This window comes from Lactuca sativa, chromosome 8, assembly GCF_002870075.4.
Source record: "Lactuca sativa cultivar Salinas chromosome 8, Lsat_Salinas_v11, whole genome shotgun sequence".
NCBI lineage: Eukaryota > Viridiplantae > Streptophyta > Magnoliopsida > Asterales > Asteraceae > Lactuca > Lactuca sativa.
In genome coordinates, this window is record NC_056630.2 from 163,285,626 (window position 1) to 163,299,876 (window position 14,251).

General features: G+C 39.6%; 1 non-coding gene across 1 annotated transcript; it reads right to left on the reverse strand.

Moving 5' to 3' along the window:
• Nucleotides 1–13,697: 13,697 nt before the first annotated feature.
• LOC111908587 (small nucleolar RNA R71) lies at nt 13,698–13,804 on the reverse strand. Its single transcript, XR_002855915.1, has one exon. It is a non-coding gene; the product is annotated as a small nucleolar RNA R71 (small nucleolar RNA).
• Between the last annotated feature and the right edge of the window lie 447 nt (nt 13,805–14,251).

Sequence of the window (14,251 nt, forward strand, 5' to 3'; positions counted from 1 at the left end):
TTTTCTTTTTGCTTTGTCTTGTCCCATAGGACGAGTTGGATCTTTATAAGGATAGTCGTTGTTGAGGTCAATCCCTCCAATACGCGCATAAGAAGATTGACTGTGGGTTGGCTCCAAAGTTTTGGTTCGTTTGGACATCTCCGCGTAATCTTCAGGACTTTTTAGATTTAACCATTTTCGATTTCCCTTCATAACTCCCCAAAACGACTCATTGACAAAATCTTTTCCGACTTTTTCCTTGTAAATCTTTCAAACTTTATCCATGACATCCACCTCAGTTGCACCACTTTGGGGGTTTTTCATCGCGTTCATGTATATGCTGTAACGCCCGTAGATCCGGGCTAGTCAATTTAGAGGCAATAGGGGTCGAAAACGAATTTTCGACAAAAGACTATTAAGAATAAATAATCTCAACCAAGTTTTAGTATATGTTACAAGGTTTCCGTACATATAAAGAGCGTCGAAATCCGAGTTATAACAAAGAAGTTATGACCCGTCGAAGTTTCGAGACGGAACCGACATGATACCGGGAGGCGTAAATAGTGAATTTATGATAGAGAGAGATTTAGTCTTAGCGATCTAAAAGAAAGTCGTAGTTTATGTTAAACCGATAGTGTGCATAAAAAGAACATCCAAATCTGACTTCGTATGAGGAAGTTGTGATTTTTCTAAGATTTAGCATAGCAGTGCACAGCCCGAAATCTGAATTTTAGATCGGTCGATTTTTAGCCAAAATAATCTAACAATAAATGAATATATCGTTAATAGGATTTAAACGATAAAAAGACAGTCGAAAACGGAGCTCGTATGAGAAAGATATGGACGAAGCTTAGTCCCTACTCTTCGAGCGTTGCGAATTCGATATAGTTTTGTAAATCTGAGATAGAGTGAGAATTAGCCGACGAGATCTAAATGAAAGTTGTAGCACTCGTAAATACCAACGCGTGGATATAAAGAACGTCGATAATAGAGCTCGTATGCGAAAGTTATGGACGAAGCTTAGTCCCTACTTTTCGAGCGCGGCGAATTCGATACAGTTTTGTAAATCCGAGATAGAATGAGAATTAGCCAACGAGGTCTAAATGAGAGTTGAAGATCTTATTAATAGGAACTCAACGGTAAAAAGACAAACAAAAACGGATCTCGTATGCGAAAGTTATGGACGAAGCTTAGTCTCTACTTTTCGAGCGCGACGAATTCGATACAGTTTTGTAAATCCGAGATAGAATGAGAATTAGCCAACGAGGTCTAAATGAAAGTTGAAGATCTAATTAATAGGAACTCAACGGTAAAAAGAAAGACAAAAATAGAGCTCGTATGCAAAAGTTACGGACGAAGCTTGGAGTCTACTTTACTATACAATTCCTATAAATAAGAGATGAACTCTTCATAATTTCCTCACACCTTCAACCCTTTCTTTCTCTCTCTAACTTCTCTCTAACCTCCCTAAATCCCTCCCAAGTCTAGGGAACCTCCCTATCACGAGAAGAAAGCCCCGGATCGCCCGACGGCTCCGAGAAGAAAAGCTTTCGGCTTGGAAACGCTGCTCTAGCGAAGCCTGGTTTTTTATAAAAACCCACTGTAAGTGAGCTACGCCTATACTATATTTAATATAGATTTTATTTAATTATAGTAACATTATTAGGACCTTAAAATAATTATTTTGGCTATTATTAGGAGTTATATTGAGTGTTATTTAACGCTTATATAATAGTAATAATAGCTAGACTACTAAATTAGTCTCGTCAAGCGTTAGACTAAACTCTAGTGGTAATGATACTAGGTTTCGTCAAGGGATAATTGTTTTAAGAGTAACGAAGTGCTGTCCGAGTGCCGACTCACCATCTTTCAGGTGAGTGCATAGTTACTTTCATCTTACACATAGATATGAAGTATTTTATATAAATTACATGCTAAGTGTGCATATTATTTGAGTACTTGCTGTCTATGCTGGATGAACGTTTTTATGCATGTTTTAAAGGATTTAAACTGTATACGTATTTTATATATACGAATATGTTGGGTATGACATGGGTAGATGAACGATGAGAGATAAAAGATGACCTGAGTAAACATTGGCAGCTATGGACTTAGTGCCTATTGGACAAACACCGGTAGCTATGGATTTAGTACCTGTTGGGAATTGGTAGCTATGGACTTAGTACCTATTAGATAAACACTGGTAGCTATGGATTTAGTACCCGATGAATAGACTATAGCAGCTATGGAATTAGTGCTTTACGAACGAACATTGGCAACTATGTACTTAGTGCCAGTCCTATAACCCTGCAAGTAAGGGACTTCGGAATAAACAAATGCAGGATAGATGACTCTTAGGTTAAATCCTTAAGAGTAAAGAAGATAATGGGGATGGTTAATTGGGTTGATTGTTTGATTGTTTAAACATAATAATTATAATATTGTGGGTTGAAAACCCTATGTACTCACCAGGTTTCCCAACCTGACCCACTCAGTTTATTTATATCCCAGGTGTTGATACGAAGTCACATTACACTGAGAGATTAAAGAGATGTAGATCACTAGTGTAAATAAATGTAAGTTTCGTTTATGCTTATGTTTCTGTATTGACGATGACATCCCGAACATTTTAAAATGAATAAAATACGTTTCTTTGAAAATGTTTTGATAACGTATTTATCGTGTTTTTCTGGGAACAAATTTCGCAACATTTTTATGAAATGAAGTACTCTGATTTTTATAAAGCATAAACAAAATCGGTCTTTTCTGGCCATGAAAATTGGGGATGTCACATATGTCGTTGAACTCCATTGCAACTCGGTTGTCGGTCCTCCACTTCGAGTAAAGTGACTTGGGGTTGTAACTCTTCTTATTCAAGCGGTGACAAAAGTTATTCCAAACTTTTTGTTTGAAGGTTGGTGAGTCTTGGTCATTCTCTTGGATCAGGTCCTCAGACACATCTAGCCATGATTGAGCTAGTGCCCTTTCTTCATCATCCGTCCACCCTCTACATGGAGCCCTCCCTTTTCCTTTGTTTGTTCTTGTGGTTGGACTTTCGGCTCTTGAAATGATTCTTGAACGAGATCTTCAACGGTGCATTCATCAAAAGAATTGGTCGACTCGTTGAGTAGGTGGCGTGGTTGAGATTGAAAGTTAGTTTGTGGTTGGGTTTGAGAAAAAGAACTGAGTTTCTTGAACTGTTTCAAACGGATCAAGATCCAAATTCGGACGAGGTGTTGGTTGAGATTGGTTATGGTAAAATCCCATTGGTTAAGAAGAGTATGGATTAAATGGAAACATTTGTGGACCCATTGTAGGATAGTAGAAGCTAGCGGGAGAGTGAATTGGTTGATCAAATGATGGTTGATAACATGATGGTGATGGAAGGAATAATGATTGAGTGTTTGGAGGTGGAAGGTGTAGTGATGTAAGGTTTGATGATTTATTTTTGTTGGTTTTTGGGATTTTCTTTGTTTGGGACGAAGACATTTTTCCTTGGTAAATTGAGAGAGTTTTTGAGAGATGTGATATTTTGTGTGTGTAAATTGTTGAGAATGTGGTTTGATTTATATTAGTTGAATATATATTTTTCTAATTAAAAACATTTTTTCTTTTAAATCTAAGTTGGTAAAGTAGTTATTATATTAAATTCCTTTTCTTATTTCTCGTTCAAAATTTAAGTTAGAAAACATTCAATACACTGACATAGCTCTTCTTAATACAATGCAGTTAATTTATGTTCATTTAATTTATATGTCATTTAAGTTGGTAAAGTAGTTGTAATAAAACATTTAATTTATTCTCAATACATATGAAACATTCAATTTAGTTAAAGGAGTCAAAAAGCAATCCGGAATACCCATCCGTGTGAAATACCTCAAACCAATGAGAATGGTTCCAGCTTCTCGCTTTGTCGATGGCGAATTTCCGGTGGCAAGCCCCCTAACGAGAGCTAGGGGCGGTGTTCTACATATTTGGCGAGCATGGCGAGTGGCTTAGCGAGTGCCACTCCGCTTAGTCTAATGGTACACTCCAACTCCCAAAAAAATAAACAAAAATGACATTTTCAACCATTTATTCTAAATGACGTTAACAAAAGTGAATATGTAACGCCTCGTTCCTAAGATTACTTTATTGTGAGTCCCCGGGATTTAAGAGGAAGGTTATTTTGGTCCTTTTGTGGGAAAAGTGGAAAAGGAGGGCCAAATATGAAATTTGGGGACACGCCGAGTACGCCCATCGTAAGCTGGGATTACGCCCAGTGTAAGCTGGGATTACGCCCAGCGTAATGTAGTAAGTGACGCGGGTGCAAGGTTGAGTACGCCCAGCGTACTCTCAGAGTTCTAAAACCCTAAAATTAGGGTCAGCCACTATATAAGGAACATGTTGGTGCATACCCTAGCCTCCATAAGCTCTCCCTTAACCTCAGAAACCCTAAGATAGCCATCCCACCTCCTTGATTGGGTGTGTTTGGTCTTGAAAAGCTTGGATTAGCAAAGGAGAGCATACAGGAAGAAAGGAGAAGTTGTCAAAGAAGGAGAGGAACGGCTGGAGCTTATAGATCTGGGAAGACATCATCCTTTGGAGCCTATTTGAGGTATAAAGCTTCTTGCTTGACATTCATATTGTGTAGATCTATGTGTGGTGAAGCTTTGACACCATTCTTGTCCCAAAAGTCCTCATCTTGTTGCATGTTTCGAGTTGGTCAAGATTATCTGTCCTTTCAGACCTTAGGAGAGGTCTTGAGTGAGAAAAATGAGGTCCCAAGGGCTGAGGTTGTTCTATGTGTGAGATAAGTGAGTCTTAATGGATTAAGACCTTGGATTAAGAGCTTTATGGACGTCCCAAGTGATAAAGTTTGAGACTTTATGAATCTTAGGCATATTTGGCCTAGGGATCTAAAGTTTGGGCTTAAGAGCTTAAGCCATTAAGAAGTTATAAGGACTTAATGAGTAGCGAAGTTACGCCCCGCGTAACAAGCAAGTACGCCCCGTGTAGCGAGTCAGTGCCCCGATCCCCTGTTGCGAATCAGCGTGTACGCCCAACATACCAAGGAGGGTACGCCCAGCGTACTCCCTCTGTTGGGCTTTTCATTTTGGGCCTTAGGGATTGGGCTGTTATTTGGGCTGCTGGATTTTAGGCTGTGACTGGACATTATGACTAGAGTATTGTGGGCCCATTGGTTGTTATGGATCATGAGTTTAGGTCCATTTGGTGAGGTGGGCCCAATTTAGTAAATTGGGCCAATAGTGGGCTTTGCTTCGGACTTTTGGACTTTGAGCCATTAGTGGGCTTGAGAGCTTATCCAGTGTTGGGCCGGAATGAGTTAAGGGTAAATTGGTCAATTTACCCTTGGAAGGGTATTGTGCTTAGCCTAATGATTATCTGTGCTATGTTGGCTAGTTCAGGATTTTCGGTGAGTCGGCGATTCGAGAATCTGCTTCTTCAGTTCAGAGTTTCGACAGTGCGAGGTGAGTTATCCTCACTATATCAACAGGGTCTAAGACACCAAGGCCGGCCCTTTATCGGATTGAGATCCGGCTATTATTGTTATGTTATTGCTTTGATATGTTTGCATCCTGGTAGCTAGGATGGTGTATGTTAGAGACCTGGTTGAGGTCGGTATCCTGATATGTAGGGAGATGTTATGCTAGTGACCGATTAGGTCGGTATCCTGGTTAGGATGATGATATGCTATGTGATCTGTTTGATCGGCTTGTTGACTGTGAATTGTTATATGATTGTATGTTTATGTGCACGTGGTTGTTTGGACTGGAGTTGGGTTGAGGCGGGTCCTGCTTTGTGCTGTAGGCCAAGATACCCAGGGCGGACCGGTTGTCCCGAAGGCCCAACGAGCGGTCCGGATAGGCTGTAGGCCCCAAGAGGGCGGACCAGACGTGCCGAGGCTTGGAGAGTGGACCAGGCCGACTGAAGGCCCGGTGCGGGCGGACCAGTCATACTGTAGACTCAGAGAACGGACCAGGTGGATTGAAGGCCCGGTACGGGTGGACCAATCACACTGTAGACTCGATGTATATGGCTAGACTCGGAGGGTGGACTAGGTGGACTGTTGGCCGGTGCGGCGGACCAATCACACAGTAGACCCGAAGTGCATGGCTGTTCTGTGATCGGATATGATATGGCATGTTATGCGTGTATGGTATATGTGGTTGGTATTTTGGGGATATCTCACTAAGCTTTCGGGCTTACAGTTGTGGTTTAATGTTTTTCAGGTTCTTCAGGAGACCATGGCAAGACGAAGGCGTGATCGTACCGCTCCTCATGTTTATGTTGTGATGTGATTCTGGGAATACACTAAATAAATTGTATAGAAAACCTTTTTGTAATAATTTAAAGAGGTCGGGTTGTTTTTGAAAAATTTAAATTGATTGGAATTTTTCGGTCGTTACAAAATATGCAAATAAATTAGGTTTTTTTAATGTCATAGTTGATGGGTTTTAAGCAAAAGAACATTCCTATGGTGTTCATGCAAACCCTAATGCTTGGATCTATGCTTTTCTAATTGTACATGCATAATTGTACAAGACTTGCATAAACCCTAGTCTAACATATCATAAAAATCGAAATCATATATAATAAACTAGTTAGTGAGTTACCTTGATTGTTTCTTGAAGAACTTGAGCCTTTGAGAACCTTAGCACTTCAGGTGTTGTGCCTATAATAGATCACAAACACCAAAGAAATTGGAGAAGGCAAGAGAGAGAGAGAGAGAGAGAGAGAGAGAGAGAGAGAGAGAGAGGAGAAGGCAGAAAACGGCTCCTAGAACTCTTAGGGTTATGGTGTAGCCGATTTTGGTAGCCAAGGGTCCCTTTATATAGGTGAGGAGTTAGGGTTTCAGTCAAACACTTATCCGGTTGCTTAGGCTCTAAGCATCCCATAAGAGTGTTCTGGAATCCCTACCTTGGACGAATTCTTAAGGCCTTAAGAATTCGTCCAACCTATCTCTAGGGTTTCCTTACCCTACTTTGCAACTATCCAATAATTGCAATATCAGTCCCCTAGGTTTTAATTAATATCTTTTGATCACAAAATTAATTCCTAATTAATTCTTGACTAATATTAATTAAACAAATATGATTTCTCCTTTAATATATTATTCATATAATATATTAATAAACCATAATAACCTCTTTCTCTATTATTCATCCAGTCAAATTGCTTTGGTGAAGGCAACCCAAAAGGACTATGCTACAACTGGGTCAAGTACATACCAAATATAGTTATGGGCTTAGACACCTAATCCAATAGTCTCCCACTTGGATAAGTCTAATAACTATAGATGCAAGTATGACTTCAAAATCCGATTATCAATCGTAGCTCTCAAAAGCTGCTGTCGAACTCTAACACGTCCTTTAGATAAGGGATCGTATAGTCCTCCGTTCTCAAGATATCGTGTGTACAATCACATGGAACATAGTCATACTTATTGTCCAACAGTTTGTTTCTCTATCTCTGATTTGTTTGACATAGAACTTAATTGAACACATCAACTCAGTCCTGACTGGGCCCGACACATAAGTCAAACCAAATCATCGAGGGGCCCAAGATATCGCTTTTACCTTCGTAGGATAAAAGAAATAGATAAACTTCGACTTATATGCATTTACTATTTACTCATTAAATCATACACAACAATACGTTTTATGACATCAAGTTACTAATGCGTTTACGCATTATCAATGCACAACCAACTCGCAAACAATAAACCATATATCTAGGTTTAAAGACTATATGATATTATCGTCTCACAATCACTCATGATTAATTCCATGAACTGATTCAAGTGAGCGTGAGTTTAATCCAATACTCAAATCTTATTTCAAGAGCACTCATGAACGTTGCAGCAAACCTTTGCTATGTCTAAACACTTAGACAATCTACAAACCAATTCATGACAATCTTCTTTCATACCTACTTCCAAAGTATGAGTGACTGTGGATAGTTTAAATAGTCTTATTATTTAGAAAGTTAAAACATGCAAAATGAAACAATAGTAAATAATTGACATAAGACAGTAACATTACTCATAAATAATACTCCTTTATTTAATCATCAAAATGTCAATTACATTATATCTATTACAAGTTTCTAAAAGCTATCTAATCACTAAAACTAATATTGTCCTTCAGCCCAATGCTCCTAGCGTGCTGCAAGTGCTTAACCCTACTCAGTCCCTTCGTAAGGGGATCTGCTGGGTTATCCTGAGATGATACCCTCTTAACCACGAGGAGTCCCTCTTTTACCTGATGTCTAATGAAATGAGATTTCCTTTCGATATGCCTAGATCTGCCATGATCCCTCGGTTCCTTGGTTAAGGCAATCGTACCTTCGTTATCGCAGAAAATCTCCATAGGCTCCTTTATGGCTGGCACAACTCCAAGGTCTCCGATGATGATTCGCACGTTGAATCAAATATGGTGTCATGCTTGGAACTTTTCCATGTCACTACTCCTTCATTTAGAGTAAAGACCCAACCCGACTGTGAGCGAAAATTGTCTCGATCGGTCTGAAAACCGGCGTCACTATACCCTCGCACCCTTAAGTGATCACTCCCACTGAGGATAAGAAACCATTCCTTAGTCTTATGAAGGTACTTAAGAATATTCTTGGCTGCGGTCCAATGTGCTCTACCAGGGTTCCCTTGATATCTGATGACCATGCTCAAAGCGAAGGCCACATTAGGGCGAGTACAAGTCATAGCATACATGATCGAGCCAACTGCAGAAGCATAAGGTACTCGGTTCATCTCTGCTATCTCAACTTCGGTACTCGGGCTTTGAGTCTTACTCAACTTGATATTGCTTTGGATTGATAACTCCCCTTTCTTGGAATTCTCCATACTAAAACGCTTTAGTACTTTATCCAAGTAAGTACTTTGACTAAGTCCTATTAGTCTTTTACTCCTGTTTCTCACTATCCTTATCCCAAGAATATAGGTAGCTTCTCCGAGGTCGTTCATAGCAAAACACTTTCCAAGCCAGGACTTAACTTCCTGCAAGGTTGGAACGTCGTTTCCTATGAGTAGTATGTCATCGACATACAAAACGAGAAAGATAACTACATTCCCACTAGCTTTGACATACGTACAGGACTCATCCTCGCTTCTTGAGAAACCAAACTCTTTGACTTTCTCATCGAAACAAAGATTCCATCTGCGAGATGCTTGTTTCAATCCATAAATGGATTTGTCAAGCTTACACACTCTATCAAGGTGTTTTGCATCGACAAAACCCTCTGGCCGACTCATGTAAACATCTTCAGCCAACTTTCCATTAAGGAAAGCGGTTTTGACATCCGTATGCCATATTTCATAATCATGAAACAAAGCTATGGCTAGCATTTTATCTTTGCTACTGGTGAGAAGGTCTCATAATATTCAACTCCAGGAGTTTGAGTAAAGCCCTTCGCAACCAATCGCGCCTTATAAGTGTGTACTTTCCTATCCATGCCGGTCTCCTTCTTGAAGATCCACTTGCACCCGGCCGTCTTACGACCTGGTACATTGTCAACCAAGTTCCAAACTTGATTGTCATATATGGACTGAATCTCGCTGTCCATAGCCTCTTTCCACTTTGCAGACTCTGAGCCTTCCATGGCTTCCTTGTAGCTGTTAGGCTCATCCAAATTTAGTAGTGTAATATCACTAATAAACGTATCACCCTCACTAGTTATATGAAAACCATACAACACGGGTGGAACACTAACTCTACTGGAATGTATAAAAGGTAAGGACTCGTCAATTGGTTCAACCGGAGTTTCCTCCTCGGGTTGAGTGAAAGCGTTAGAGGTTCCTTCATCGTTTGACTCTTGAAGCTCTTCAAGATCAATTTGCCTCCCACCGTCCTTTTGCCTTATGGTTTCTCGTTCTCAGAAAACTCCTTTCCTAGCAACGAAGACAACATTGTCACTCGGTCTATAGAAGAGATATCCAAAGGACTTCTGCGGGTAGCCGATGAAAATACACCGCTCACTCCAAGGTTCGAGCTTGTCGTGAGTCTCTCGTCTTACAAAATCCTCGCAACCCCAAACCTTGATATGTGCCAACGAGGGAGCTTTCACTGTTCACATCTTGTGAGGTGTTTTGGCAACCTTCTAAGTCTAGATTAAGGATATGGGTGGCTGTCTCTAAGGCATACCCCCAAAAAGAGATAGGTAACGAAGCACGACTCATCATGGAACGAACCATATCTAATAAGGTTCAATTGCGCCTCTCGTCCACACCATTCTATTGCGGTGTCCTAGGTGGCGTCAATTGCGAAACAATTCCGCATTCCTTGAGGTAATCGTGGAATTCATGACTAAGGTACTCACCACTTCGATCGGATCGGAGCATCTTAATTTTATTGCCCAACTGATTCTCCACTTCCTGCTTAAACTCTTTGAACTTTTCAAAGGTTTTTGACCTGTGCTTGATTAAGTAGATATACCCATATATGCTATAATCGTCGGTGAAAGTCACATAGAAGCGGCTTGCATCCCTTGTGGTGGATCTAAAGGGCCAACATACATCGGTATGTATGAGATCCAATAAACCCTCACCCCTTTCACAAGTGCCAGTGAAGGTTTACTTAGTCATCTTTCCAAGTAAACAAGACTCGCACACGTCATCGTCCCTAAGGTCGAATGACTCCAACATTCCATCTTTTTGGAGTTGGGCTATGCGCTTCTTGTTGACATGTCCAAGACGACAATGCCACAATCTTGCTTTGTCAAAACTATTGGAAGAATTGATATGCAACACATTATTTCCTAAGTTATCTACAACCATCATAGTTTCATATATTCTATTACAAGGAAATGCTTCAAAATAAAAAGAACCATTCAAGAAAGCATTAATAGAACCTTTTTTCATTATCAAACAAAAATCTAAAACCTTGTTTATACAAACCATGAAAAGAAATATTGTTTCTTGTCATTATTGACGAGTAACAACAATTATTCAAATCTAAACCTAACCCACTACTAAGAACCAAAGAGTAAACTCCAATCTTGGTGACATGTGACACTTTCCTATTCCCCACGATCAAGTTTATCTTCCCATGCTCCACATCCCTACTTCTTCTTAGGCCCTATAAGTTAGAACAAATGTGAAAACCATATGCTGTGTCAAGGACCCTAGACATAGCATGTGATGAGTTGTTAGAATGAATAGTATAAATACCTGCGAAGGATGGCTTTATCTTCCCATCCTTAATATCTTGGAAGAACTTTGGGCACCTTCATTTCCAATGCCCTTTCCCGTGACAGTAGTATCACTCTGCATCCTTCGGGTTGGAGGAGGGTGCAGCGGGACTAGCCTTGGTTCCACTAGAAAAGGTGCCATCGTGGGACTTTCCTTTGTGGCTCTTTGATATGTGCATAATTAGTTAATTATTTAGCATACATTTTTATTCATTTTTAACTAATTATGTGTATAATGTGGAAAAAAGATACTTAATAATGTTTAAATTTTGTTTTCAGTCCAAAAGACATGCTTGGGAGTGACAGGGAACAAGGGGAAGCAATTAGAGACCAAAGAATGAAGAATGAGGGACAAAATCCTTCCTACTCAGCGAGTACACGAGCCTACTCGAAGAGTCCATTAGAATATTCCAGAAGATAAGTCAAGATTCCTGGCACGAGACGGATAACTACGATCTACTCGGCGAGTTGGGTCTGCTACTCGCCGAGTACACTCTGTTTTGTGATAATTATAAAAACCGAGCCTTTATCCGATTAGAATACTTTTCTGGCATTTTTGGAGATTCATCTGCGATTGGAGAACCCTTGAAGGCGCTGAGGAACTCTAATCTTCAATCCTTGGAAGAATCAAAGCAACTAGGTTAATCATTCCACTTAGCTTTAGGAATTAAGTATGTTTAGCTTAGTTAAACCTGTTTTTGTGTTTGTTTTTACTACAACTATGAACTAATTACGTTTTTGTTTCTGTTTTGGGAATACCAAGTAACTCCTATGGTTTAATTCTTAGTTTTTGATTGATTGTTTATTGGTGATTTATTAAATTAAGTTTGTTAAAGAACCTTATGCATTAATCACAACTATTTTCTGTTAATTGGAAGATAATTAAGCTGCATGAACATCTCTTAATGGTTAACCTCATATGTCTATGAGAACACTTAATCATATGCTTAGGAATAATGAATATGAAACTAAGATTAACAAGATAATGGGAAGATTAATGTGTGAGCTTGTTTGAGAAACCAACAAACAAGAGGTTAATTGAACCACCAATTTGATTAACCATTGCAAATCTTATTTAATCCAAATTATTAATCTAGGGAATTAATTAGTTTAAACACTTGATCACCGCTTGAATTAATTAATTGTCTAAGGGTTAGGAGTAATGAACATGAACCAAACCACTATAGTTGGTAGCCAATAACAATTAATCTATCATAAATTCAAAATAACCATAGGAGTGAATTGATTGAACCTAAAACGGAAACATCTTTATCAAATTTGGTGAATTAGTTGTTTTCTTTAGTTACTTAGATAATTAAGTGTTTTTGTGGCGTAAGTTTCTAGGCTTGCAAAACTAGAGAAAAACCTTTTACTTTCATTATTTGCTTAGTTAAAATTAGCCATTAGTTTAATTTTCCGTTCCCTGAGTTCGACACCCTACTTATTCAACTATACCACTAAAAGACAGGTTCACTGCCTTTGTGTGCTAAATTTATTAATAAAAAGTAGGAATAAAACAAGTGCATTTTACACACATCAAGTTTTTGGCGCCGTTGCCGGGGAACGGTTCTAAATAATTAATCTAATCCCTAATTTTTTCGATGCTTTGTGTGAGTTTACTGGCACAAAGTTAATTTATTGCAATTTAGTAGTTAGTAATTAGGTTTTAGCATCTGTTTTAGTTTTAATATTCACTTTAGAATTTCTTCAAAATTACACTGATACTTGCCGAGTGCAGTCGCATCTACTTGGCGAGTACAAGTGTATTTGGCAATTAATTTTCGTTTTTTTAGTTGCATTTTTTTGTTCTTTTTACGTTTTTATCTTGTTTATTTCAGGACTTTCATGACCAGAGGATCAAACACCCTGCTGGTACCCCCATTTGAAGATCCCGAATCTGCATTGAAAAGGAACAAAGGAAAGGACGTGGAGAGCTCGAGTACACCAAAGAAGTCACCTTTGTCTAACTTGAAGACTGTTTTTGGGAAGAAAAAGAGCAGCAAATCAGGAGCATCCAGCGCCTCTTTAGTAATCGACGAACCGGTTAAGGAAGATATCGAGTACGAGACCGAGGAAGAAGAGGAGCCTACATACGAGCACGAATCCGAATTCGAGGAAGAGTTAGCTATTACTATGGCTAACATTGATGAAATCCCCATGGGGGAATGGAAGAAGAGGATGCACGATGACACTGGCCCGGGACTTGTGCAACCCGCAATTCCCGCGACTGCTACTTTCGAGCTCAAGGGTCATATCCTAGCTTTACTTAAAGAAATACCTTTCTATGGAAAAGACCACGAAGATGCCTACAAGCATTTGGATGAAGTTAATGATGTAGCTGATTACTTCAATGTTCCAAATGTGCCTCGTGAGACTCAGCTACTTCGCATGCTTCCAGTGACATTCAAAGGTGCTGTAAAAGACTGGCTCAAGTCACTTCCCCCGGATCAGTCATCACATGGGCCAAGATGAAGGAAGAATTCATTGATCACTTTTGCCCACCTTCCAAGATATCCAAGTTGAAGAAGGACATTACTAACTTTGAACAACAAGCTGGAGAGTTGCTATATGAAGCTTGGGAGAGGTACAAGAGCTTACTAAGAAACTGCCCACACCATGACCTAAACAGCCAGTAAGAAGTCTCCATCTTCTATGATGGAGTCAATATCACAACCAGGCAGTTACTAGACTCGCAAGGCCCGCTCACAAAGAAGCCGCCCCCGGTGATCAAAGAATTGATTGAAGAATTCTCTAAACACTCTAGAGAACACCACAACCCTAGACATGATGTTACTAGGGGAGCCGCATATGCAGCTACTGAAGACTTATCCGCGGTCATGGCGATGTTAAAAACCATGGATAGGAGGATGGATAAAATGGACCAAACGATCCATGCTATTCGGGAGGGTTGTGAAAACTGCAATGGACCTCACCTCACTAGAGACTGTGATTTAGATGAGAATGACAACAAGAAGGTGCAAGTTTGTTACTCAAGTGGAGACCGATATGATGAAGACTGGCGCAAACAAAAGAAAGAGTGGCTCCCTTATGAAGAGTACAAAAAGGCCAA